At 50.1% G+C, this 26,542-nt stretch overlaps 1 protein-coding gene across 1 annotated transcript in view; it reads left to right on the forward strand.

Annotated features, from left to right (window-relative positions):
- The window catches only part of GALNT16 (polypeptide N-acetylgalactosaminyltransferase 16), a 93,223-nt gene that overhangs the window by 3,783 nt on the left and 62,898 nt on the right, over window positions 1-26,542 (forward strand). The gene's annotated exons all lie outside the window — the stretch shown is intronic.

The raw sequence follows: 26,542 nt of genomic DNA on the forward strand, positions 1-26,542 counted from the left end.
CGGGCAGGGAAACAAAGGTGGCGGAGCGCGGCGGGGGCCTCCGCGCCTCTGCCCGGGCCCTGGGCGCTCCGGGGACGAGGGGGGGGCGTGCGGAGCCCCCTCCGCCCTGCAGGGGGCGTCCCTGCCCCCGCCTCCGCCCGGCCCGGCTGACAGCCCCGTGGGGCAGGGGCACCTGTTGAGGCCGGAGGGGCGGGCGGGCCGCGCTCTCCAGACCCGGGCCGGTGGCGGCCGAGAGCCTCGGGCGACCCTGGGACACGCTGCCAGGCTGGGGCGGCTGGGCCAGAAGCGGCCCGGGAAGGAGGAGGGGGAGAAAGTGCGGGGCCCAGGGTGGGAGAGTGGAGCTGGGTGGCCATCCTGATGGGAAAGAGCTGGGCCCCGGGAGGCAGGAGCGTGGAGCTCCTCCGGGAAGTGCAGGTCCAGGAGGGCGAAGGCTCGTGTGGAGTAGGATCTGGGATATTTCTGCAAAGGCAGCTGAGCCCCGGGAATATGGTGGAGGCGGGTGTCGGTGTGGAAGCGTTTGTATATTCCCAACCTGCCCCAGATGCCGTGTCTTCTTACCCCCCTTCCTCCCCCGGGAAGAAGTAAAAAACCTCTGCAAAGGAACTGTATTTCCTAGCTTTGCCTGCTGCGACCTTGAGGTTTATGGGTTTTCCCCAGCCCCCCTTTTCCCCCCATTGCCAGATCCCTGGCCTGTTGAACTCCAGGAATGAGCCTGATCAGATGGAGTGTTCCCTTTTGAGCTGAGGGTCCCTGTCACCAGGAACAGTTTCCAGAGCACTTGAGGGCATTTGGGCCCAAAGGCCGATGAGGATAAAGCCTCCCGTGTAAAGACCCCAGGGTATTGGGATCTCGGCAGGCGGACAGCTTGGAGTGGGATCTGGCCAAACCAGTAGTGGCCCCAGGCCGCAGGGAGCTTCCACAGGCGGGGCCCCTACCGACTGCGGGCTCCTACACCCCGACAGGGCCGGCCAGGTCTTGGCGGAGGCGGGCTGGCCAGGCGGTCTGTCCTTCGGTGACGGTGACGTGTTGGGAGGAGGGTCTGAGCCCGAGGGGGAGGAGGAGGGGAGCTTCGAGGGGAGAATGAAAGGGGAATGCCAAGGAACCGAGCGCAGGAGCGCAGGGTGACCGCTCCTCGGAGCAGCGCCGGAGGCCGGGTCTTCTCACGTGTGTCTCTTCTTCAGAATCCTGACCTTGCTCTTGGACCTCTCTTCACTCCTCCTTGGCCTGCAACATCTGCCGGAAAGGCCACTCAGACTGAGAACCCTGGCGTGGCTGGGTGGGCCCTGCTGGAGGCATGTGGCACTTGTTTGGGAGGGGTGGAAATTGGAGGTCCTGGGGGCGCTCCAGTGAGCATCCTCTGGCCCGCTCCTTGTTCCCGTGGGGTTTGACTTGCTGCAGATTGGAACAGGGCTGTGAACTGGAAGCTAAGTTTAAAGTGTGAAGGATTATGTGGAAGATCCCAGGGAGCCAGGGAGGACGGGTGCAGGAAGAGAGGGAGAGTGGGAGTCCCCGGGAGTGAGGGGAGTGAGCCGCAGACAGTCCTCTGGCCCCCCCGGGGGTGGGGGGGGGCATGGCCAGCTCCCTCTCTGTTAAGTTTGAGCCCTGGGTGTCTGTTTCATGAGCACCGGTCCCCACACCTCCCTGGATACAGCCTTGCATTGTCTTCCTACCTCCCGAGGTATTTGACTTCTTGACGATTCTTAGTCACATACGCTGTCACACAGCGACTATGCTGGAAGCTTCTTACATCTCCATACTGATGCACACAGCAAGACTTAATAAGTACTTGTTAGGTGAAAGAAGTCGGATTTCTGCCCATCTCTGGGAGTAGCCAAGCTTCATACCTGCCTCCCCCGCCCTCGACTATTTTGTTCCTGGCTTCAACCTGACTATAAGTAAGGGGATAGGGGAATACATGTTCATCTTCTCCAGAATTTGAACTCTGTGTCCAGCCTAAAAGAGGCAGGTGCAGCTGAGCTTTGCTTGCTCCCGGAACGCTGTGGTGAACCTCTCCCTGGTCTTCTTGCCATTCCAAAACACGTCCCTGTCTAGTTGGGCCAGGACGCTGCATGTGGGTTTTCAAATTCTTAGGGAATGATGTGGCCAGCCCTGCTGACAGAGGTTGAGAAAATTCAGACAAGCGTCATCATCACTCCCCTGGGGAATCAGAGAGCAGGGCTGGGAAGGGGGGGGAGGGTCTGCATAACAGCCTGGGCCAGGGGGCAGCTCTGCCTTCACAATGTCTGGGCTATTCGAAGCCAGCCAAGTTGCTTCTAGACCTTGGAGGCGCCGTTTGGCATTGTGGGGTGTCGGCATAGCAACCGTATGGCCCGGATTTCTCAGGGAGGTCCTGATTTTTAATACTCTGTCCTGCTGTCAGCCCGTGTGTCACAAATTTTGATATGGAAAACTGGTTACGGAACATGTAAAAACTACAGGGAGATACTGACTCCATCCCTAAATGGCTGCTTGCAATGTGGCAGCGTTTGTGATTTTTCCATGCTGTATTTTCAGGGCAAGGCATGCATGTGGGGAAATCCACTTGAGTCCACATGGATGCACGCTGGCCCTGGACAGCAGCTAATGCGGGCGGCGGAGCAGACACGGCCGGCCTTCAGTCTTCAGACCTCACAGTTGGGAAGAACATTTGTGATTGGTTTGGCACTCAGGTTTTCCATATGCTAGTTCTCTAAGAGGCATGGGTGGGATGCTAAGGTGCCACACGGAATTTCACTTTGCAGACATATTTTTAAAAGACTGTCCATTATGAATGTTTTCGGATAGAGGTACTCATTTGCAACACTTCCTGTTTGGAACCGTTAAAGTCTTAGGCATGAGTTTTCTTAGACTAGGGTTTTCTTAACCTACAATTGCAATACTGCTGATGACCGTGGACAAAATATGTGTATGTCTGGACCTTGGTTATTTTATGTCAAATTGAGGTTAAATGATTTGTAAGGTTTGTTGATCCTTAGACAAGCTAATGAGAACTTCATTTCTAGGAGCAAATAGTGGCTTTTTTTTTTTTTTTTTTTTTAATTCATGAGAGACACACAGAGGCAGAGACAGAGGCAGAGGAAGAAGGAGAAGCAGGCTCCTCTAAGGGAGCCTGATGAGGGACTCGATCTCAGGGCCCCGGGATCATGACCCGAGCCAAAGGCAGAGGCTCAACCACTGAGCCACCTAGGCACCCCGCAAATCAATGGCTTTAAGGGAATTTTCCTGAAAGGTGTTAGGTTTATTGCTTGCGGAGGGACAGGCCTCTGTCAGGAGAAGGTCCTGCAATGATACCCCCACTGCCCCCGGCCTCGCAGGGATCCCTGCTCACCTCTCAGGAGAGGACACAGATTTGGTGCTTTTTTGGTACTATTCCCTGAGAGCAGAGGCTTCAATCAGATCTGGATAGGTTTATATTTTATTTATAATGTGTGCATTTCGGAACTGTGGGAATATGCTTTGCCTAAATGACAGAAAATGATTTTATATTTCATTTGTCTAGGTGCCACACACCAGAAAGAGGGTGGAGAGAGAGAGATGTGTGAACACCCACAGCTCTCCCTTGCCAAAATGCTCAGATGGGCAGGGGCTGGTCTCCTGTCACTGTCACTGGGGCCCCATCCCGGGTCATGTTGAAGCCTGCCAATAGGACCTGCCATTAGGGACAGCACAGAGGCGCCAGGACTGGTAAAGGCCTGACAGACCAAGAGTCACCTCCCTGAGAGGCCTGAGGCCCAAGGTTCCAGGATTCGTTTTAGGGTGATGCTCATTCTGATGGGCCCTATATTTCTGTGTAGTAGCAGCAGTTTTGCCACTGGCTGCGCCAGGCATTGGGCCTGTCTTTCTTCTCTGGCTCGCAGAGTTTATCAGCTCTGCAAGCAGAAGAAGCCCTCAGGTCTGGAAATGTCATTTCAAGAGATGTGGAGGGCACTGGCAGGCAACGCCGGGTAGAACCACCCAGGGAACTGTCTTGCTGTAGCAGAGGAAACCACCCGGGGGGTCAGAGGTGAGCCTGTATCGGAGCAGTTCATTACAGTTAGAAGATTGAAGATTTAGCCCCTGTCTGCTTCTGGAGAAGACCTGAAACATCTTCCCTGTAACTTGGGGGCAAAGACATAAGGAGACTAACTAGATGGGAAACCCAGGGCTTCTGAGAGGAGCAGGGAGCAATGACTGGAGTCACTGATGATCAGGCCTGGGCAGCAGTTGTGTTCACTGAATCAGACAGTTTGCGCGGTACACTCACAGGCGGTGTGCAACTGGCTCTGGAAACGGTCTGCAGGGGCTTGGTGTCTCTCCGCTAAACAGATACTTGTGCTCTTTGATCTGTACCTGTGGGGCCTCTGTGATAGCCATTGCCTCTGTATTTTTATGGAGGCCACATTCATTGGATACTTAGATGTCTCACAAACTTTAACCTCTCTGATTCCCTCCAACAACCTAACAAGGTAGGTGCCATTACCAGGTCCAGTGAACATATGAGTAAACTGAGGCTTACTCATCCATGATCAGGCAACTAGGAAGTGCCTTTAAAACGAGGTGTTTCTGTTTCTTTTTTTTTTTTTTTTTAAGATTTATTTATTTATTGATTCATGAGAGAGAGAGAGAGAGAGAGGCAGAGGGAGAAGCAGGCTCCATGCAGGGAGCCCAACGTGAGACTCGATCCCGGGGTCTCCAGGATCCTGCCCTGGACTGAAGGCGGCCCTAAACCGCTGAGCCACCGAGGCTGCCCGGTGTTTCTGTTTCTGCGGCCCATGTTATGTCTTCTTTCCCCTGAAGCATCGTTAGGGCAAGATCCAAGTCTGACGTACCTGCGTGTCCTTCCTGGATCCTAGATCAGCATCTTGCTTTGGGTTTACTCCATCAACATTTGTTGGGGGAAGAAATGCAAAAACCATATAGACCAAAATGTCAGCAGTAGGAAAGTAGAGTTATGGGTAATCTCCCCTTCTGTCTTTTGGCTTTTTCAACATTTTTTTTGTTAAGTAGGCTCCATGTCCAGGGTGGGGCTTGAACTCATGACTGTGAGATCAAGATCTGAGCCGAGGTCAAGAGTCAGATGCTTAACTGACGGAGCCACCCAGGTGCCCTTCACCTTTTTTTTTTTTTTTAAGATTTATTTATTTATTTTAGAGAAAGAGAGAACAAGCATGATAGGGGGCAGAGGGAGAGGGAGAGAAAAACTCAAACAGACTCTGAGCTGAGCACAGGGCCAGATGCGGAGCTCGAACCTACGACCCTGAGATCAGACCTGACCCGAAACCAAGAGTCTGGTGCTTTAACCAACTGCACCATCCAGGCACCCCTCAACATTTTTATAATAAACATCTCTTAACATTACAGTGATAAAGCCCATCAGGATAATTATTTTTAAAAGTATTCAGTGACTGAATAGAATCACTCTTGATTCCTCAATGAAAGTAGACTTCTTAACCATGTCTCACACTTCTGAATCTCCCATCAGTGCTTAGCATTGAGCCAACAGAAGAAGCAGCAGACTTATGGGACTTATTCTGTAGGGTGTGAAGGAGTAGAACTGGGGCCAGTGAGTAGAAGTTGCAGAGAGCGAGAAGGAAAACTGTCCCTGAACCATCCATCACTGGGATAGTCCAAAGCTGGCCAGTGTTTCTCTTCTCGCCCCCGTCAACAGGTCAGTGCTTCCTTCCAGCAGCAGTTGCAAGGTGGTGAGAAGAGGCTTGCTGTCCCACCCATCCCCTAAGACATCAGGCAGCTCTGTAACAGGGTTTGAAATAGGGTCCAATTTTTGCACCCCGAGAGACCTGGCGCCCTGGGAAGCAGGGCTGGCTGAGCACACGGACGCAGGCCAGGGAGGAGGATGACTAAAGGACCCATAACTGCTGCTGTGCTGTCCCCTCCCTGTTCCTTTGGAGCCGCCAAACAGGGAAGCAGACGGGGCCAAGGCTGGTCAGAGGCAAAGCTGCAAATAGCAAACATCTTTAGCGTCTTTCCTGCTCTTCAGAACGAGGCCCACAAAGCTTTGCTGCCCGACTGAAGCCCAGCCCTGCCTATCTCCCCCGCACCCTGAATTTCAGCTATACCCTGTAGGAGTATCTGGCCAGAGACAGAGTGACCACCCAGAGGACTTTTGTGAACACATCAGAATAGGTAGGAGTGGCAGGCTGGAGTATTTTGGAACAGTGGGGGCAAATGGAAGAACCCTTTTTGATTATACTCCCTAGGCAAGATAAGGCTCGGGCCACATTTCAGAGACACGGAGGCAAGTCTGCCCCAGGTATACCCTTTCTGCTCCTCTGGACCCATAAGGAAGAGCTCCAAGTGTAGCTCAAGGGCAGCAGTGCCTCCTTCCTGCCATCCCATGACGTGAGGTGTGGCTGTGTGTACAACACGAGCAACATTGTCTCAGAGCTCAGAGGTGGGGGACATCTCTTGGCATGCTCAGAGCGTGAGACCTGCCCTTCTGGCACTTGCAAGGCCAGGACCAGCAGAACAGAGTGGCCCCAGATGGAACAGATGTTGGCCACCGGGGATGAAGGTGTGGGGGGATGGAGAGATGGTGTGGAATGAAAACCAAGTGACCCACTTCTAGGGCTCAGCCTTGCCCTCAAGGGGCTATGTTTTCTTAGATGAGGCACTTCCTTTCTCTGAGCCTTAGTCTCCTCATCTGTCAGATGAGGCTTGAACTTAGGATCTCCGAGGTGCCTCCCAACTCAAACCATCTTTGATTTTGTTGACCTGCTTCTGTAGAAGTAAGGTGGCCCCAAGCATGGCTGAAGGGCTGAAAGTGTTTAGATGAAGGAGAATAAGGCCAGAGGGTGAAGTGTACAAAGACCCAGACCACTTGTGTTCAGTAGAGTGGGAAACCTTAAAATTCTCACAAAGAATAAACTGGACCTACTCCTTCCCCACTCTCTTCCCTTGAAACACTGTCTAATGGAGCTATGCAGCTCCCCTTCTGCTAAACTAGAAGCCTAAAATGCTTGTGGATGTGTCTGGGGATGCTCAAGACACCCATGTAGGAGAGTTTATGGGTGGACTCCAGACATCATACTAGAAGGAAGCTACAAAGATCCCTGAGCAGAGAACTAATAGTCCTGCACCCTTGGACTTAACCCAGAAGACAGGTGTGGAATTGCCCTTAGGCCACAGCCTGGAAACAAACATTGTAAAAAATCAGCTTAAGTACATCAGAGGGTTGGCCATCTCCTGGCAACCTTTAGGTTTTCCTGCATTACGAATACAGCAGATGAGAAGAAGCAAGATGAGAGAATTGCTAGGAGCTGCTGCTATACTGAGAAGGGACAGTTGACAGCAAAAGACCAACCAGGACGGGCCATAGGAGGTTGGAGCACCACCCCCCCTTCCCCAACAAGCACACGCTGGTCAGAAGTGCCGGTGGCATCATTTAGTCCTTCACTTAGCCGTTATTTACTGAGCACTATGTGTCAGGACTGTTCCAGGCTCTGGGATAACAATATGGTAAAAGCCCTCCTCTTGAGGGGCTCACATCCTTGGGGGAGAGACAGACCATAAACAGATAAATATACAATGCATTGCATGGGCAGGAGAGGGGGGGAAGAGCACGAAAATAAAATCAAGCCACAGAAGGGGACAGAGAGCTGAGAAGGATGGCCAGGAAAGGCCTCTCGGGTAAGATGGTGTTTGAGCTGTGGCATGAATGGAAAGAGAGAATCATACAGGCATCTAGCGGGAGAGGGTTCCAGATGACCAGGGCCCAGGGCACAATCTCTGCAGGGTGTGCGCTCCTTTCGCTTGGCCAGAGGGCAGGCTCAGCCAGGGTAAAAGTGGCCCAAGGTGGAAGTCCAGATCATTAGGCCTGTAGGCTGTGGTAAAGAGGGCTCAGAAACATGTCCCTGAGTCATCAGGAAGTGATAAATTACACTCAGTGTACCGGTTTGGTACGTCAGCAGACTGTCATTCAGTTCAGAAAATTTTCCAGAAATATGATCAAATATAATAGGAAGTGTTGATTCTTAAAGAGGTAAACCTAAGTTCTTTGAAAAATTTTCTATGGCTGGAACACTTCATTTCCTTATAATGTGAGATCAATGAGGTACTTGTGTGTTCTCTCTCTCTCTCTCTCTCTCTCTCTCTGGCTGGTGAGGGGGAATGGAGGGTGCTGGTGTCTGAAGAGATTTAAAAGACAAAAGATAATAGGGCCCTTGTTGAAATGCTGGAGTGAAGCAGGCTGGGGGAGGGCTCGTCTGGAGGGAAGAGTTCCTAGGAGGGAGCACCCTCTGCGGAGTACCTGATGGACCCCGGCCCTCCGTTGCCCCGTCCCACTCCTCGTGTCCTCCTTGTGCATTTGGGACTCCGGAAAGGACGTTTTCTGGCCGTGCAAGACCTTGGAAGTCTTGTCCTTCTTGTATAAACCGATTCCCCTTCGGTGGCAGCGGCACCCCGAAGGCGGGAGCATCCGGGCCTTCCCTGGGGGTGGGAGGGGGGCACCCAGGGCCTGGCAGGATCAAGGACCCCACACGCCTGCCGTCAGGAGGCAGTGCCTTCAGGAGCGACATGGCCCTGCCCCGGCCTGTCTGCCACCGCGTCCGCTGACGCTCAGGTGGCTTCCCCTGTGTCCCCGGAAAGCTGCCGGTGCTCCTCGCTGTGGTCCGGGTCACACGCACTGTCAGTCATGCCCCTTCGGATGCTGCTTTCCGGAGTTCAGATCGTCATCCCTTTATCTTTTCCCAGCGGTGCTGGCTTTAGCTTCTTTCAACCAACTGTTGGGGAGTATTTCTGACGTCCCCGGGCTTTCATTTCAGGGAGCTCTGGCCCTGGGAGGTCGTGGCCAGAGGGGACCCGTGTGGCCGCGTTGCCAAGTCTGCATCCATTTGGGGGTGGGGGGTCGCTTCTGGTGCCTCAGTCTGTGACCGGATTCCTTGCTTCGAAGCCATCTTTTCCCTTCCCTGTGAAATTCCTCACTAGGGAGTGGGACAGGGCAAGGTTGAGGGGAGCAGCATGACAGGTTGGGGGCGTTATCTCAGGGGTTGGGGATGGAGCCCTGCCGAGGCTCAGGGAGAAAGGCATGTGATCCATTAGTGACGTCTGCGGTGGTAGTGGTGCCTTTTTTTTTTTTTTTTTTAAGATTTTATGTATTTATTCATGAGAGACACAGAGAGAGAGAGGGAGGCAGAGACACAGGCAGAGGGAGAAGCAGGCTCCATGCAGGGAGCCCGACGCGGGACTCGATCCCGGGACTCCAGGATCGCGCCCTGGGCCAAAGGCAGGCGCCAAACCGCTGAGCCACCCAGGGATCCCCGGTAGTGGTGCCTTGAAGGAGCCAAGTGGTAGGATTGAGCCCCATCCCCCAAACAGTTCACCAACCTGAGGCCAGAGGGAGAGAGGAAGCCAAGGGACAGAGCAAACACACTGCAGGGGCCAGGGAAGGTGATGGGAGTCTTTTGGAGGCATAAACCAAAAGGAGTTTGCCAAGTAGAGATCAGAGGCTGCCCATGGTAATGTTTTATTACAGCCTTGGTGCCACCTTGCAGGGGCATGAAAATGGCAGGGGCTGTCTCCAATACATGGAAAGAAAATGGCTTGGGACGCCTGGGTCTCCATGCAGGGAGCCCGATGTGGGACTCAGGATCATGGCCAGGGCCGAAGGCAGGCACTAAACCGCTGAATGGATCCCTGGGATCCCTGAATGAGAATGTTCTGAAGAGTCAGGCCACAGAGACCCTGAGCAGAGTCACAGGGGCTCTGGTGGAGGACAGCACCTGCCCTCAGGCAGTGAGAACCTTGCACAGTCTAGATGTGCACTGACCAATATGTGACCACCAGCCACATGTGGCTACTGAGCACTTGATGTGTGGCCAGTGTGACAGGAGGAACTGAGGTTTAATTTTATTTAATTTTAGTTGATTTAAATTGAAAAGCAGACGCTCTTTTCCATTATTGATAAACTTTTAAGAGTGTTTAGAAGAACTGAAATATGTGGAATCTACATTTTCAACTGTAAATTTTATGAAATCTCAATATGGATCAAGCATTTCTGCTGAAAATTTAGTGTCTAAGTTGAAATGTGCTGTCGATGTAAAATACACTGGATTTCAAAGATTTAATAAAAGAAAAGATGAAAATATCTCACCAGAGGTGCTGGGTGGTTCAATTGTTGAGTGGCTGCCTTTGGCTCAGGTTGTGATCCCAGGGTCCTGGTATAGAGCCCCGTGTAGGGCTCCCTGCTCTGCCGAGAGCCTGCTTCTTCCTCTCTCTCTGCTCCCCCCGCCCAGCTTGTGTTTACTCTATCTCAAATAAATAAAATCTTTAAAAAAAAAAACCTCATTAATATTTTAAAATATTGACTAGACTATGTTTTGAAATGATAATACTTGGAGATATTAGGCTAAATAAAATATATTATTAAAATTAATTTTACCTGTTTCTTTTTACTCTTTTAATGTGGCTACTAGATATTGTAAATTCTCTATGTGGCGAGCATTCTATTTTTTTGGGCTGTGCGAGTCCTTACACATGTTCATGACACGTAACTTGTGTATTACTTATTTAATGCTGTGTAACAAATCACCCTAAAACTTGAATGGCTGAAAACAACCCTAAGCATTTATTCTCTCTCATTGTTTCTGGGAGTGGCATGGCTCTGGATTTCTCAGTGAGGTTGTAGCCAGATGTCAGCTGGGGCTGCAGTCGTCCTCTCTAAATGCTAAGAGGTTGTTGGCAGAAGATTTTATGTAGAGAATGTGACACATTCCTAGTTTACCTTGACTTCAGGCTAAGTCTTTTCTGGTCGAACTGCTGCAGAGTCCTTGGTTCCCAATGCACCATTGTCTATGGGCACAGGACACCTCCCAGCATGGACCTTCGTCCTCATACCTTCATTAAAACCAAGGTCAATGTTTTCTTGCAGCCTCTTCTCTTTTCAAAATCCCTTCTAAGCCCTCGCTGTGATGAAAATGGGTTTTGGGTAGGAGGGGTAGGAGCAGTGGAGGTGGGGAGCCTTTTACTCCCTTGGAAAGTAGAGGGATTAGTTCCAGTCTGTTGCTTTTAGTGTTTCGTCTTTATCCTGTTAGAGCCAGAATGATAAATAGGTCTCAGCTCCACTGCCAGCCCAGAACCTGTGGAAGTGGCAGCCCGCAGCCTTGCAAGGAGAGTGGGAAAGAAGCGATTGATTAGCCATGTCTGTAAAGGGCATGGACTAGGACTGTAGAACTTGTGCTTTGTATATCCCGGTCCTGCCCTGATGAAGTCGTCTTCTTTGAGAATTTTTCCTCCACTTTAAAGATCTGACATGTTTTAAGAAGATGGCCAATTTGAGGTGCCTGGGTGGCTCAGTGGTTGGGCGTCTGCCTTTGGCTCATGATCCTGGGGTCCTGGGATTGAGTCCCGCATAGAGCTCTCCAAAGAGAGTCTGCTTCTCCCTCTGCCTGTGTCTCTGCTTCTGTGTCTCTCATGAATAAATAAATAAAATCTTAAAAAAAAAAAAAAAAAAGAAGAAGTTGGCCACCTTGAAGAAGCAGGGATGAGGTTTGCACGGAGTCAAGAGATGTGCAGAGGGGAAGTTGGTCATCACAATGGATCAGAACCCTAACCAAGGAGATGTGACAAGAGCTTTAAAACACTGTGCAGACTTTAAGCAACACGTTTTCACTGACTCAGAAGAGGTGAGTTGGCTCTGGTCTGGGACCAGTCTATTGGCAGCGTGGATGCAGAGCTGTAAATCCGAGGAGGGTGTAAACCTGGAGGATTGGGGAGAAAAGAAGAGGCTCAATTCTTTTCCTTTTTCTCCCCATCTTCCCTCCCTTAAAAGTGGGCTCTGTGAACTTTAGAATGTTTTCTGCTTCTTTTTTTTAAGATTTTATTTATTTATATATATGAGACACAGAGAGAGAGGCAGAGGGAGAAGCAGGCTCCATGCAGGGAGCCCGATGGGGGACTCGATCCCAGGACTCAAGGATCACGCCCTGAGCTGAAGGCAGATGCTCAACCACTGAGCCACCCAGACATTCCCATTTTCTGCTTCTTGATGCCACATTTCTGGTTATAGCTTTGTTCAGGATGCAGCATGAGAGTGGTCAGGAGCACAGCCCCTGGAGTCACACTGTGTCAGTGGCCATGTCCCAGCTCTGCTGCTTCCTGTAACTTATGTAAACATGCTATGCCTCAGTTTTCCTATATGTGCAATAGAGATACTAGCATTTCCCATTTCCGACAGTTGCTATGAACATTAAATGAGTTAATGCCCATAGGGTGTTTGGAATCATGCCTCCCACATAGTTAAGTGCTACGCTAGTGTTAGTGTACAAGTTAGTAACTACAATGTAAATTGTCATCATTTGTTAACTTGTGTATTACATATTTAATGCCGTGTAACAAATCACCCTAAAACTTGAATGGCTGAAAACAATGCTAAGCATTTATTCTCTGTCATTGTTTCTGGGAGTGGCTTGGCTCCAGATTTCTCAGTGAGGTTGTAGCCAGATATCAGCTGGGGCTGCAGGCATCAGAAGGAGCAGGAGTGAGGGTGGCTCTGTCACATGGCAGCTGACTGGTACTGGCTGGTGGCCAGAGGCCTTGGTCCTTCTCTGTAGGATCTCTCCATGTGTCTGCTTGAGTGTTTTCATGGTGCACTGGCTGGCTCCCCCTGCAGCAAGCAATCCAGGAGACCAAGACGGATATTGCAAAGACTTCTTGACGTAACCTGGGAAGTCACACAAGCAAAGCAGTGATGTGATCCAACCCACATTTTGAGGGATGTCTGTGGCTGCTAGTTTGAGAAAAGACAGGGGAAGGGCAAGGTCACAAGCACTTTCTGACTGCCTGGTATGTACCAGAAGCCTACTGGTTGGGTTTCATATACTTTCCCTTTCCCTACTATCCATCGTAGCAGGCTTGTGGCCTGAGTATTACTACCCTCATTTTACAGATAAGGAACCTGACACAGAGAGGGCAGGTTACCTGCCAACAGAGCCAGGATTCACCTGGGCTGGCCTGGCATCAAAGCAAGGGGAGATGCACAACCTCTCAGGATGCCCACCTCATGATGGTATGGCTTACAAGGGAAAACAGACTTGACAAGGGTCTTAATTCCTATATTTCTTAAAGTCAGGATGAGGAACCTGAGAAGGCCAAGAGACACTCACAGGTCAGACAAGGGAGGGGAGTGGGGCCCCAGTGATCTTGGCAACTGCCAGAGCTGGGGGGGATGATCAAGGGGCTGGGGCAAGGTTTGGAGGATTATATGGACCAAAAGATATATGTTGGGGAGAGTCCCCACACTTGGCTTGGCTCTCCAAATTAGCAGAACTTCTGAGGTCAGGGAAGCCTTGGTGTTACCTGAGCCCTAGGGATTTCCATGTAGAGGGATCAGGCTCTCCCACCTGGCAGTAGTGAAATCAATGAGCTAGACCAGGATATATCTGTACAAATGGAGCTTAAAAACATGATATTAAGGGCACCAGGGTGGCTCGGTTGGTTAAGTGTCAGACTCTTGATTTTGGCTCAGGTTATGAGCCAGAGGGTTGTGGGATCGAGCCCTGAGTCAGGCTCCCTGCTGGGCATGGAGTCTGCTTAAGATTCTCTCTCTCCCTCTCCCTCCGCCCACCACCCCCTCATGGACTCTCTCTCCCTCTAAAAAACAAAACAAAAAATCCCACCTGATGTCAGAGGGGGGATTGGAGATGATTTTTTATGATACTTTTATACAAATTTGAATAGTACAGTTGTGTCTATTGTTCCTGACTGTAATTTGTGTATGTGGGCATATGTAGCTTAAAGTGTAACAAAGAGGATGCACAGCACACTTAGAGAAGTGAATGTTCCTGGAGAGAGATGGAGGAGGGGACCAACAGGGAGTTTGACTTTATTTGCATATTTTGGTTGTTTTTTGAAAAGAGAGGCTTGAAGCCAATCTGACAAAATGTTAACAAGTTGTTAATTCTGGTAGCTGTGCAGGTGATTCCTAGTCTTTGTACATTTTGGAATTAAAAAAAAAAAAAGACCTTAAATCTAAAAACATTTTAAAAGGAAAGGAAAGAAAGAGCTAGTGCCCCGAGGTTGCTGGGTCTCAGCTGCGTGAAGATGGAGAAAGAGGTAGTAGAGGACTGAAAGCAAGATACCTGCCCCCCAGGCCCCCAGAAGGCCTGTCACCCACGCAACACTGTTTTCACTTGTCTGGAGGGCAGCAAAGCAATTCTCGATCCTCAATTCTCCGGGCCCAGGTGTGTCTTCTGTACCTGAAGATCGACCCAGGAGGGGCTGGCATTGAGGGTAGTGGTGGTAGAGAGAGCACTCTCTCCAACAAAATCCCAAGTGTTGGGGATGCAGGGGCTGGAGGCAAAAAAGGGTCAGGGAGGGGATGCCGGGAGCCCAGGCAAGAAAGATTGAGAGCTAGGGCCTGGGAGTTCCATCTATAAAGGACATGAAGAGTAAAAATGAATGCCTCTTCACCTCTGTCAAGGGTGGAGGGGATGGCAGTCTTTTGATAGATCAAAGTCATGAGAGTTTTCTTTATTGTTCTTTTCTTTCCCTTTAGACATAATACATGTTTAATATACAAAAGACGGAAAATAGAAAAGGAGGTGAAAATCACCCCAAATCCTACCATTGGGCTTACTATTATTAACATTTTGGTGAATAATCAATTCAGATCCTTTTTGGTGGGTTTTAAAAAATGAAATAATACATTTTATACTGTTTTGTAACTCAGTTTCTTTTTCCATTTAAGACTGTATTATGGGGATCCCTGGGTGGCGCAGCGGTTTGGCGCCTGCCTTTGGCCCAGGGTGCGATCCTGGAGACCCGGGATCGAGTCCCACATCGGGCTCCCGGTGCATGGAGCCTGCTTCTCCCTCTGCCTGTGTCTCTGCCTCTCTCTCTCTCTCTCTCACTGTGTGCTTATCATGAATAAATAAAAATTAAAAAAAAAAAGACTGTATTATGAACACCTTTCTCTGTCATAGTCTTCTTCCAAATATTTTTAAATGGCTTGCCTAGATTTTCATTGCATGAATATTCCATAGATTATATTATCACAGTTCATGGACACTGGAGATTAAGTTAGTTTGGATAATACAAAATTGTTGTTTTTAGGTAAAACATGGTCAACTCTTGGCAGTTTCAAATGGTTCGACCAAATATGTTTTCCAGTTTTTCATTTTTATAAACAATACAACAGTGAATATCTCTGTAGGTGCACCTTTACACATACACATAGGCTCAATTAATTCCTTAGATAAAATCCTGGCAATGGAATTGTCGAACAAAATATCAAAAATTCTAATAAAGACAGAATCAGATAGGGCTGGGATTAGGAAGCAGTGAGTGGGGTGAGTGGTGTAAGTCAGGGCCAGATTTGTCCATATCTCAAATGTTAGTTTTTGTTCATTCTGGATATTTTGCAGTAATTTTGATTTTAAAAAATATTACTTTAAAATATCTATCTTGGGGATCCCTGGGTGGCTCAGCGGTTTGGCACCTGCCTTTGGCCCAGGGCACAATCCTGCAGTCCTGGGATCGAGTCCCGTGTCAGGCTCCCGGCATGGAGCCTGCTTCTCCCTCTGCCTGTGTCTCTGCCTCTGTGTGTGTGTGTGTGTGTCTATCATAAATAAATAAATAAATCTTTTTAAAAAATAAATAAAATATCTATCTTGGGGGCGCCTGGGTAGCGCAGTTGGTTAACCGTCTGCCTTCGGCTCAGATCATGATCCCAGGGTCCTGGGATCAAGTCCCGTGGTTGGGCTCCCTGCCATGCAGGGAGTCTGCTTCTCCCTCTGCCCTCTGCACCTCCCACACTTGTTCACTTTCTCTCCCTCCCTCTTTCTCAAATAAATAGATAAAAATCTTAATAGAATATCTATCTCGGGGTGCCTGGCTGGCTCAGTTGGTAGAGCATGTGAGTCTTAATGGTTAGTTCAAGCTCCACTTTGGGTGTAGAGCTTCCTTTTAAAAAGTCTTTTATTTTTTAAAAAAAGGATTTTATTTATTTATTTATTTATTTATTTATTTATTTATTTATTTATTTATTAATAAGAGAGAGTGTGTGTGTGTGAAATAGCATGAACAGGGGAGGGTCAGAGGAAGAAACAGACTCCCTGCTAAGCAGGGATCCAGACTTAAGACTTGATCCTGGGACTCCAACCTGAGTCAGAGGCAGACCCTTAACCAACTGAGCCACCCAGGCACCCCCCCACACACACACCCCCGCGCAAAAAGTCTTTACAATTTTTTTTAAGTAGGCTCCATACCTAGCATGGAGCCCAGTGCATTACTTGAACTCATGACCCTGAGATCAAGAGCCGGATGTTTAACTGACCGAGCCACCCAGGCACCCCCCAAAATAAAATCATTAAAAAAAATAAATTAAAATATCTATCTTGGTTCTGGAGTTTGTGTGGTGCCCCCTTGCATTTTGCACTCAACATAGGGGCCTTACTACCTCCCCCTGCTCTGGCCCCAGATAGCAATATATTGTGTTTCCCTCGTGGAGTTGTCATGGTGAGTGAGGCTTTACTCAGAACAGCGTCCAGAGTAAGTGCACTCAGTAAGTGTTAGGTTTGTCTCCTCTCAGAAAACATTTGTCATCCAGCATATGACAAGCTCTAAGCTAGAAGCTGGGATGCCAGGGTGAGTAAGACCCAGTTCCTGCCCTCAAGCTGTTTGGGAGTGTAAGGGGGCCAGCCGGGTTGAGGAAGGTGGTGGGTGCCATTGCAGGGCGTGTGATGGGTACAGCGAAGTCTTTGCCTCACACACTGAGGGGTGATCATGTGGGCGCATGCTAGTGGCACATGAAGCGAAAGGCGCATCCTGCAGGAGGTGCGGCCTGAGCCAACAGGCAGCATGGGAAGCCCAGTTCCAAGTCATTCTGCTAGGAAAGTCATAGCCTGGAATGGGAGGAGGGCCAGGCCAAGAATGAGCCTGGGTGGCGGTGGGGAGACCCTGGGCTCCTGGGATTGTGCCCGGAGCCCCATATCTGTTCCCAAGTCACACTGACTACAGGGAGGCCAGCCTCCAACAGTCTGCTCGCAGTCTGGGGGGCCACTTTTCCTGTGTAACAGAAAAGGGTGACATGGATGCCCAACATTGATTTCTTCTTATTTTTTTATTTTTTAATCATGGTGTGATATACACAACATGCACTGTACCATGTTTACTATGTTTAAAGGGTACACGGTGTCATTAAGTAGCATTAACACTCACATGGTTGTACATCCATCACCACTGTCCATCTGCAGAACTTATTCATCATCCCAAACCCAAATGCTGTCCCTGTGAACCACTAATGCCCCAACCTCTCCTTCCCCACCATTCTACCTCCTTCTCTATGAATGTGCCTATTTTAGGTGCCTCATATAAGTGAAATCATAGGTACTTGTCTTCTTGTGACTGGCTTATCTCATTAGCATAATGTCCTCACGGTTCAGCCGTGTTGTAGCACATGTCAGAATTTCCTGCCCTTTAGAGGCTGAATAATAGTCCATTGTATGCATATACCACATTCTGCTTATCCGTTCATTCAAGGAGGGTACACTTGGGTTGTTTCTACCTTTGGGCTGTTGGGAATGATGAAGCTGTCAACATGAGTGTATAAATATCTGTTTGAGACCCGGCTTTCAATTTTGGGTGTGTAGTCCCTGAAATGGAATTGCTGGGTCACATGGTAATTCCATTTTTAACATTTTGAGGAACTACTGTACTGTTTGTCTATTCTTATTATTTTTACCAGATAAGTCAGCTGAGGCACCCAACACAGTGCCTGCCCCTAGAGTGTGCAGTGAACACTGGTTGCCTGGGTGAGGCTCCTAGAGGTTGAGTAACTCGCCCCAGGCCCCACAGCTGGAGGTGAGGAGAGGGCACAGAGCACATTGGAACCCAGGGGCCAGCCCCAGGAGCCAAAGGCTCTTTATTTCCAGGCTGCACCTGCTGTGTGAGAGCGCCTGGCTCTCATCAGCCCTGGGAGAAGCCTCACCCTCCCCACTCCCCGCTTCCCTCCCCTTGGGGCAGAAGCTGAGGATACAGTCCTTAGGGAGCCCACAAGCTTCAGAGCAATGGTTGCAAAAGTTGCCAGTGACCATGACTACTCTTAGGAAAAGAAAGGGGCAGACGGGTCCAATTTCAGTCACCCCAAGTTCAAGAGAAAATCTCAGCTTGAGCAGCTCTTGACAAATAGAAACCAGGAGCATTCGCCACAGGCCCACACCACTCCCTGAGGAGCACCAGGGTCGTGCCTGTCGCTGTGTCTCAGCCCAGCCACACTATGATTGCTTTTCTTTAGCCGTTTGTGCACACAAGTGGCCAGGGGCGGCATTTGTGTGTGACCTCTGCAGGGCCGGGTACATGGTGAGCACTCAGGGACTCTGTGATGACTGAGTCTCCCGGGTGCCTACTGTATGCCAGGCCCGGAAGTCCTTGCCACACGCTCCTGGATTTAACTTTATGAGCTAGGGACCATCCCCATATCCACCGAACAGATGGAGAAACTGAGGCCCTGAGAAGGAGCGACTTGCTTGATGTTTGCAGCCGGTCAGTCCCGGTACTGGGGCAGGAAGCAGGCATCTGGGCTCCTCAGCACACTCTCATCTAAGGAGAGGGAAACCCACTTCAGCTCCAGACCTTGTCCCATTTGGGAGGCTGCACGGAGGCATCCCTTAGACCCCTGGGATGAGAGGGAGGAAAAGGATGGGAGGAAACAGGTGGTTCCCAAGCAAGTGGACCCCAGTGCTCTGCTTGTCTGCCCTCGCAGCCCTTCAGTGAGCTCCAGGGTTGCAAATGCCTCCTCCCCTCTGCTGCTGGCGACAGGGCTGTGTGGTCATGCCACCAGCCCTCCGTCCTCCTGGGCTCCTTATGCTCTCATGTGACCCCGGGGAGCCCAGGCCTGCTTGAGAAGGATAACCTCACTTTCTCTCCTCCCAGGACATTGGCCTGCAGCGTTTCTGAGACCTGATGTTTCTCAGGCCTGGGGACCCCGATACAGTCCCTTTCACTCCGGGCGTAGCCCTCTGCCCAGACATAGGAGTGCTGGGTAGGAGCCGAGTCTGTCTAAACCCCAGGCCGCTATGATAGTCGTTAGAAAAACAATATTCATTCTCAGATTACTTCCTGCTGGCAAGTGCTTGCATACACAGAGCACTTCAGAGGCCCAGTGCTTGGACTACTACTTTTTTAAGTTAGGTGTTGGGATTTGCCCCAAAGGACCTCTGGGAGATGTCAGAATTGACCAAGTTTATGTCCACACTCGCTGATTTTTTTTTCTTTACCTGTAGACAACTCAAGCTGCACGATGAGGTTTTATAACCTTCAGAGGGGCTTGGAGCCCAAGACTGCCCCTGTTGTCCAGACCCGAATTCTGTGTAGTTGCTGCACACTGCCTGCTGCACACAGCATTGCGTGTCGGAGCGCACGGTCAGCCAGGCTTGGTTCGAGACCTCCACTTTGCTGAGCCCTTTCGTTCCCCCTGTTTGCTGCGCCCCAGCCACATGGCCCTCCCGTCTTCCCACGGGCACCCCAAGTTGTCCTGCCTCTGGCCAGCTGGCAGGTCCTCCCCTCTGCCCAGTGCCTCCTTTCCTCTACCCCTGGCTCCCCAGCCCCCCACACTGGCTCCTCTCTCTAACCCTCTCCAACCCTCCAGGCTCTTCACCTTGTTTTACTGCCTTCCACAGACTCATGGCTCCTGGAAATGCTCTTGCTCGGGTGCTCTTTACTGTGCTCTGTCTCACCTGCTCCACTGGCACAGGCAGCCCGCGGGGCGAGAGGAGAGACGGTGTGCTGTGCCCTTCCGTACCGCTGGGGCAGGGCCTGCCGAGCAGACACCTGTAAACATGTGTGGTTCACCACGGGACACATGACTTGCCTCTGTTTCTGCATCTGTGCAGTGGGTGTAAAGGCTCATGAGGGCCGCATTAAAAGAGCTCTACCTTGTACCCGGGGGGTAGCACAGGGTAGACACATCCGCCAAGGACTGTCCATCTTGCTGTGCCAGACAGTGCCTGGCACCTAACGGGCATGCAGTAAATGTTGACAGATTTGGAGGGAGGCTGACCATTTGGGGTATGGCTGCTGTTTCTTTGCTCACCACATGGCCCTTTGTGGGCTGCCTCACCGTGTCTGGGTTGTTAAGACGATGTGTTTGCCAGGTTCACACCTGGCCTCTTACAGGTCCCGATTCTTGGGCTCGGGCAGGTGAGAAGCTTGGTATAATATGCCAGGAAGCTTTTCCAGGAGAGGAAAGCTAGGGTGATGGGAATCACAGGAGCTACGACCATGGACTCTGCCGGGGTTCAAATCTAGCTCCACTACTTACTGGCTGTGTGGTCTTGGGCAAGTTACTTCACCTGTCTGGGCCTCGGTACTTGCATCACATGGTAGTACAAGGGTTTGATTCCTTACTATACATAGTCTCTTAGATTCGTGCCTGGCACTTCGTAATGCTACCTGGCTTTTGTTATCAGTATCCCTCTGTTTTCTCCGCTTCCCTGTGTCATGTCTTCATGCATTTAAGATCTATTCATTAGGTATCCACTATGCGTCTCAAGCTGTGCAGGGTGCCAGGGAATCAAAGATGAATGAGACATCCTGGCCCCTGTCCTCGAGGTGGGGGAATAGATGACAGGGGCATGGATAAATGCTAGGGGAGGACATCTCTAAAAATGTTCAGCTCAGGGCAGCCCAGGTGGCTCAGAGATTTAGCACCGCCTTCAACCCAGGACCTGATCCTGGAGACCTGGGATCGAGTCCCATGTCAGGCTCCCTGCATGGAGCCTGCTTCTCCCTCTGCCTGTGTCTCTGCCTCTCTCTCTCTCTCTCTCTCTGTGTCTCCATGAATAAATAAATAAAATCTTTTTAAAAAATAAAATAATAAAATAAAATAAAAATGTTCAGCTCAGCCATGCCCTCCTGCTTTGGGAAAATGGATTTCTGCTTTGGGTATTCACACCTGCCTGCTGAACGATCTCTCTGGCCCTCTTCTGGGACTAGAATCCTAACTTCTCAGAGCTGGCAGGGGCCATGGAGACCCTGCACCTCGTTCTCCTCTTCCACCCGAATACCTGCTGCAATTCCTCCAGGAAGGGATGCCTGTTCTTCAGCTACAGGGAACAGGGGGTGGAGGTGCCTCCTTGATGCTGACAGTGTAGTGTCCTGCCACCATCCAGCCTCAAGAGCCCCAGGGCCTGTCACCCTCAGCAAGGACAAATCAACACAGCTGTCTCGGGAATGGGGGTGGAGCAGCAGTGTTGTTCTGGCAGACACAGTGACACAGATGGGTAGACCTGAGGAAGGCGCAGGTCAGCTCCTGGGCATGCCACTTTAGGTAATTCACCTGCCTGGTGTGTTCCAAGAAAGGTGAGGTTAGGAGCCAGGGCAAGGAGGCTCTTTGCATGCAGGCTGCTCACTTATGACAAATGTTCCAGGGTAGAAAACTCGCCACCCACCCTGCACCTGATGCTGGGGCCTCCCTGAGCACCTGTTCAGACACACGTGAGGATGGACGATTCCTGAATGCAGCGAACTCTGCTTCCACAGCTTTCAGTGAGCTTAAGCAAATGATGTCTCTGTCCTGTGTCTGCTTCTTCAACTGCAGAGCGGGGACAATGGGAGCAAAGTGCCTCTATTTGGAAAAGATTACTGGGAGGATCAGCTGAGATTATGCATTAAAACGTGCAGTATTGAACTTGGCTTTATTACCATTTATTATGCTGACACCATTTATTATGGTTCTCATTTTCCAGGGACATTTTGGTCATACCTAGAGCTCATCCCACACAGACATAGGATGGCTGTCATGTAAGAAAGATCTTTCTTTTCCAAAACAAACTGTCCTATATACCATTGTGTGTATTTCTCTTTCAGGGGGTGCTGTGGGAGTTGCACGGAGAGATGAATCCAGGTTGCCTCAGACTCCGGGCACCTCAGGGAAACTGAGGTTCTCTCTCCTGTCCCTCTCTTAGGGACCTTGTTGTCCCTCACACAGAGGTGCTGTGTCTCCTGGGCACACAACCCCGCATTCCTCATTGGCCCTGGCTTCTCTGTACCTCTGCTGGCATGTGGCTTGTGACCATTGTGACTCTAGCCCCAGATCTGCTCAGTGTCTTTGCCCAACCAGGGCAGCCCCACTCTCCGACCTCCTGAGAGAGACCCTGATTGGCCCAGCTTGTCCAGCTAAGCCAGGCCACAGAGGTAAAAGGTCTCTAGCGAACACCTAGAGGGGCTCCTTTGGGTCAGGTGCCCACCCTGGGCAAATCGCTGCATCAAAGCATTCAGGCACAGGACACAGAACACAGAGACTAAAGCAGCAGAGGGCATGGGGATGGGGTGGAGAGAAGGCGCAGAGTGGAGTTCTTAAGAAGGAGTGGATGGGGAAACTCTCCGAAGTAATATGGATGTTCTATTTCTTGGTAGAGATGTGGATTACACAGGTGTATGCGTTTATCAAAATTCATTTGAAGGTATTCTTAAGATGTGTGCATTTTACATCTGCTTGCACACACAACCTTAAACAGATTTTGAACTCTAGTTAATGATGTGTGTGCCAGAAGTATTTAGGGGTGAAATACACTGAGGTCCACAACTTCCTTTGAATACACCAAACCGTGAAGATGGACTGATGAGCAGACGAAAGGCTGGACAGAAGGATGGATCTATGATGCAGCAAACAGAGCAAAATGCTGATAGTGGAATCCAGATGGGGGGGAGGGTATGTTGGGTTCCCCATATAATTCTTTCAACTTTTTGGTACATTCAGAAAATTTTATGATAAAATGTGAAAGCTTTAGTAGAAAAAGAAGGGGCACTTGGGTGGCTCAGATGGTTAAACATCTGCCTTTGGCTCACGTCATGATCTCAGGGTCTTGGGATCGAGCCTCACGACAGGCTCCCTGCTCAGCAGGGAGTCTGCTTTTCCCTGTGTCATGTCTTGTATGCTCTCGCTCTCTCTCAAATGAATAAATAAAAAATCTTAAAAAAAAAAAAAAGACAAAGAGGGACACCTGGGTGGCTCAGCAGTGTCTGCCTTCGGCTCAGGGCACAATCCCAGGATCCTGGGATCCAGTCCTGCATTGGACTCCTCGCTGGGATCCTGCTTTTCCCTCTGCCTATGTCTCTGCCTCTCTCTCTCTCTCTGTGTCTCATGAATAAATAAATAAAATCTTTTTTAAAAAGAAAAAGAAAAGGAGGGTGAGCAGACAGGCACTGTATGTCGTCTCAACACAGTGTGCCCCTCCCAGAATATTGGTGCCCCATCCTGGCCACAGAAGGCTCAACAGTGCTTGACCAGTATCTCACTCCCATCAGAAGCTGAGATGAGTTGATGAATAATTGAGAGAGTCTCTAGGATATGTGTGAGTCACCCACCACTCCTGTTTTTCCAGACCAGGCCCACATCAAGCCAGGTCATTGGAAAGGGGCATACATTTGGTGGTGATTTGGGATCTTGCTCCCTGTTGGATGGTTTTCCTTGAATTGCAGCTCTGTGCCACACCCTCACTTCTATAGTGAGCATCTCTTGTGCCACTGCTAGTGGCATCATTGTTGTATTTCCACAGCGTGAGAGTCTCCAAGATAAAACCCCTGTCACCAGGGCCTCGGGTCTGATTGCTTTTGTAGGCCAGCATGGTAGGGCCTCTCCCACATGCTCAGTAAATGTTTACTGGCTACATGCAGGGATGAGTGAATTGTAGAATTCAGTGCAGGAAAGAAGCCTCTCTCTCCTGACTGATGGGTAAGCTTTCTCTTAGCAAACAGTGAGGACAAAGCAGCACATAGCACTTCCCTTTTGGTGTGGCTAGAAATTCAATATAGCAATTACAGCTGCTCTGGTGGCCTGAGGTCCCTCACTGGCAGTGGGAAGACTACCGATTCCCTCCCTTTAGCGACTCTGGAGTTTTTGCCTCTTTATGTCTAAAGCTACAGGGAATGCATAATAAATACATGAATAATGTCAAGTCCAGTTCCTTTATTTTGCCGTTGAGGAAAATGATGCAGAGAGGTTTAGTGACTTGCCCAAAGGCAAACAGCAGTCGGCTGGGCAGCAGAGCCAACCCAGATCCTGCCTCTCTAGCCTCCAGAGTTCTTTCTCCTGGACCACACCGCCTCTCGTGCTCTGATCTGAGGCAAAGCCACAGCCTGGAAACGATGCAACTGCCTCTGAGTGAGATGTGTTAACCAAAAATCCTCACTGTGGGGCCCAAATCCAGTAGAAAATTCTCCATTTGATCCTCATCTGAGTGAATAATTCTGAGGACTCAGAGAGAGCCCTCCATGGCACCTGGAGCTCTGAATTGTCCCTGGTCTCCTGAGTCCTGAAAGACTGTGGTGCTAAGAAACCAAAATGTTCCTTGGGTTCAGTGACCTTGCAGGTCCAAAGAAAGCAAACTAGCCAAAGTATCTGCCACACCTCTCTCAAGCCCCAGCACCCTGCTTCCCAGCAGGGCCTCAGAGAAGGGCCAGTAGGGTCTGAGGAAGTGACCTGGAGGGCCACCTAGTGGTCTGATTTACGGGATGGCGGGAGGGTCACAGCTGGCTCCAGTAGATGAGGGCTGGGATCCAGGCCTCCAGTCTCCAGCCACAAATCTTCCCACTACACCATGCTGCCTCTTTACAAAGCCACAGGACAGTTGTTCTGCATTAGGGCAAACCAGAAGGCAGTTGGAACGGTTGACAGCCAGCTGTGAAGAGACCTCTGATGCAATTGGTGGTGAATGAATTCAGCAGAGATGCTACCAAACCTGACCTGCACCAACATGTCAGGCCCTCGGGACCACAGGACCCCTGCCAGAGACCCCAGCACCAGAGTGTCCCCAAGGCCCTGCAGGTCCAGTGACACTGCCTTTGTTACTTCTGCATTGAGTGAGCTCCTACGCTGGCCCAGGGCCTTGTGTTTCCAGACCTTAGTAGGAATCATTCGGACATGATGAGATTCATGGGCCTTTCAGAGGGTACATCCTGGAGGGCCAAAGCGTCCATTAGGTTTCCATCAACCCAGAAATCTGTGGATTGGAAAATAGTCTCTACAGCCTCAGAAACTTACAAACTCAACCCAGAGTCTAGAAAAGTCAGCACCTAGAGAATGAGAGAATATATGCCTGGCCCAGGCTCATGTTTGGATCTGATTTTGACAGGGACTTTTTTCCTGGCCAGTGGACAGAGGTGGTTAGTTGCTTTTCCTTTGGGGCCCCTGAGGGATGCTGAGGGGCTGGAGGCCTTGGAGAGGCTGAAAGTAGGTGGGCCTGTATGCAAGTCATCACTTTGATGGGAGTGCCAATTTGGAGTCTCTGGTGGTAAGTTAGCATGACAAACAAGTCATGGGCCATGTATTGCTAGGATACCTGGAAGGCTGGGAACCAGCCACATTAGGTGGTCCAAACCTCTGAAGACTTCACTTTGCTGGAAGGCTTAGACTACAATACTCTTGCTGCCCAGCTTCTGTCCTGTGGTTACCCCTTGGTAGGAAGAAGCGAGATGCCTCCTAAGGAGCCTGCAAGGACCCCTTTGGCTTCCTGGGTCATGTTGGAGGAGGTGAGGGAGAAAACCCTTAGAGTTACCCTCCCAGTGAGGTTGCCCTCAGAGACCAGAGGGAATTCCATTAAAGGAAACCAGGGTGCTCTCCAAGAGGTAGCTCAATTGGTTAAGTGTCTGCCTTTGGCTCAGGTCATGATCCCAGGGTCCTGGGATCGAGCCCTGTGTCAGGCACCCTGCTCAGCAGGGAGTCTACTTTCTCCCTCTCCCTCTAACTCTCCCCGATGCTCTTGCTCACTCTGTCTCTCTCAAATGAATAAATTTAAAAATCTTTTTTTAAAAAAGGAAACCAGGGTGCTCTTCCAAGGAGAAATGAAAAAACAAAACAAAACAAAAAACAAAGGAGAAATGGATGCTGGCTTCCCAAAACAAAGACTGTGTTCCATGGCCAGTGTAGAAATTGTTCTGGGCTATTTTTGTTAATTAACTTAATATGACCATATGCTTTGTTGGTCAGTGTCAGTGATCTAACATGTAAGATTCTTAGAAGTGGAAGACAGCACCACAGTGCTAATTACTGGTGCACACCCCTATGTGCATCTTTATTGTCAGAACGCCTATGCGTCGGAACTCTTGAGTTTGCACTTTGGCCCACACCGTCTTGCTCCATCTTTGCAAGGTTCCTGGGAGGCAGTTACTGGACTGCATTCAGTCTTCCTAGGAGAAGGACACTTTGCCTCTGGAAAACAACATCTGGGATGGCCTTACATGCAAACAGGAAGGCGGGGGAAGAGAAAGCTGGAACCTCAGCATGGAACCCAGGCTGCCTGTGCTGGGAACCACTCTCTGGGACAGACTCCACCATCATCTGTCTTTGGTGCCCTGGAGGAGCTAAGACAAAGCATCGGCATGGGCTTTGCCCTTTGCTTTCACTGTTGATGATTTTAAACTGACAGAAGCAAACAAGAAGGTTATAAAAAGAGTAAGGTTCTCATTGACCCCAAGATGCTACAGTGGAAAGTGATTGAAAGATTCACATTAAGAATGTGACTCCCAAGAGCACCAACTGGCACTCGGAGCTGCTGGGGAAAATTCTCTGTATGCTCTACCTCTGGGCTGGGAACAAAATCACAGCCCAAAT

This window comes from Canis lupus, chromosome 9 (genome assembly GCF_048164855.1).
Source record: "Canis lupus baileyi chromosome 9, mCanLup2.hap1, whole genome shotgun sequence".
Classification (NCBI taxonomy): domain Eukaryota; kingdom Metazoa; phylum Chordata; class Mammalia; order Carnivora; family Canidae; genus Canis; species Canis lupus.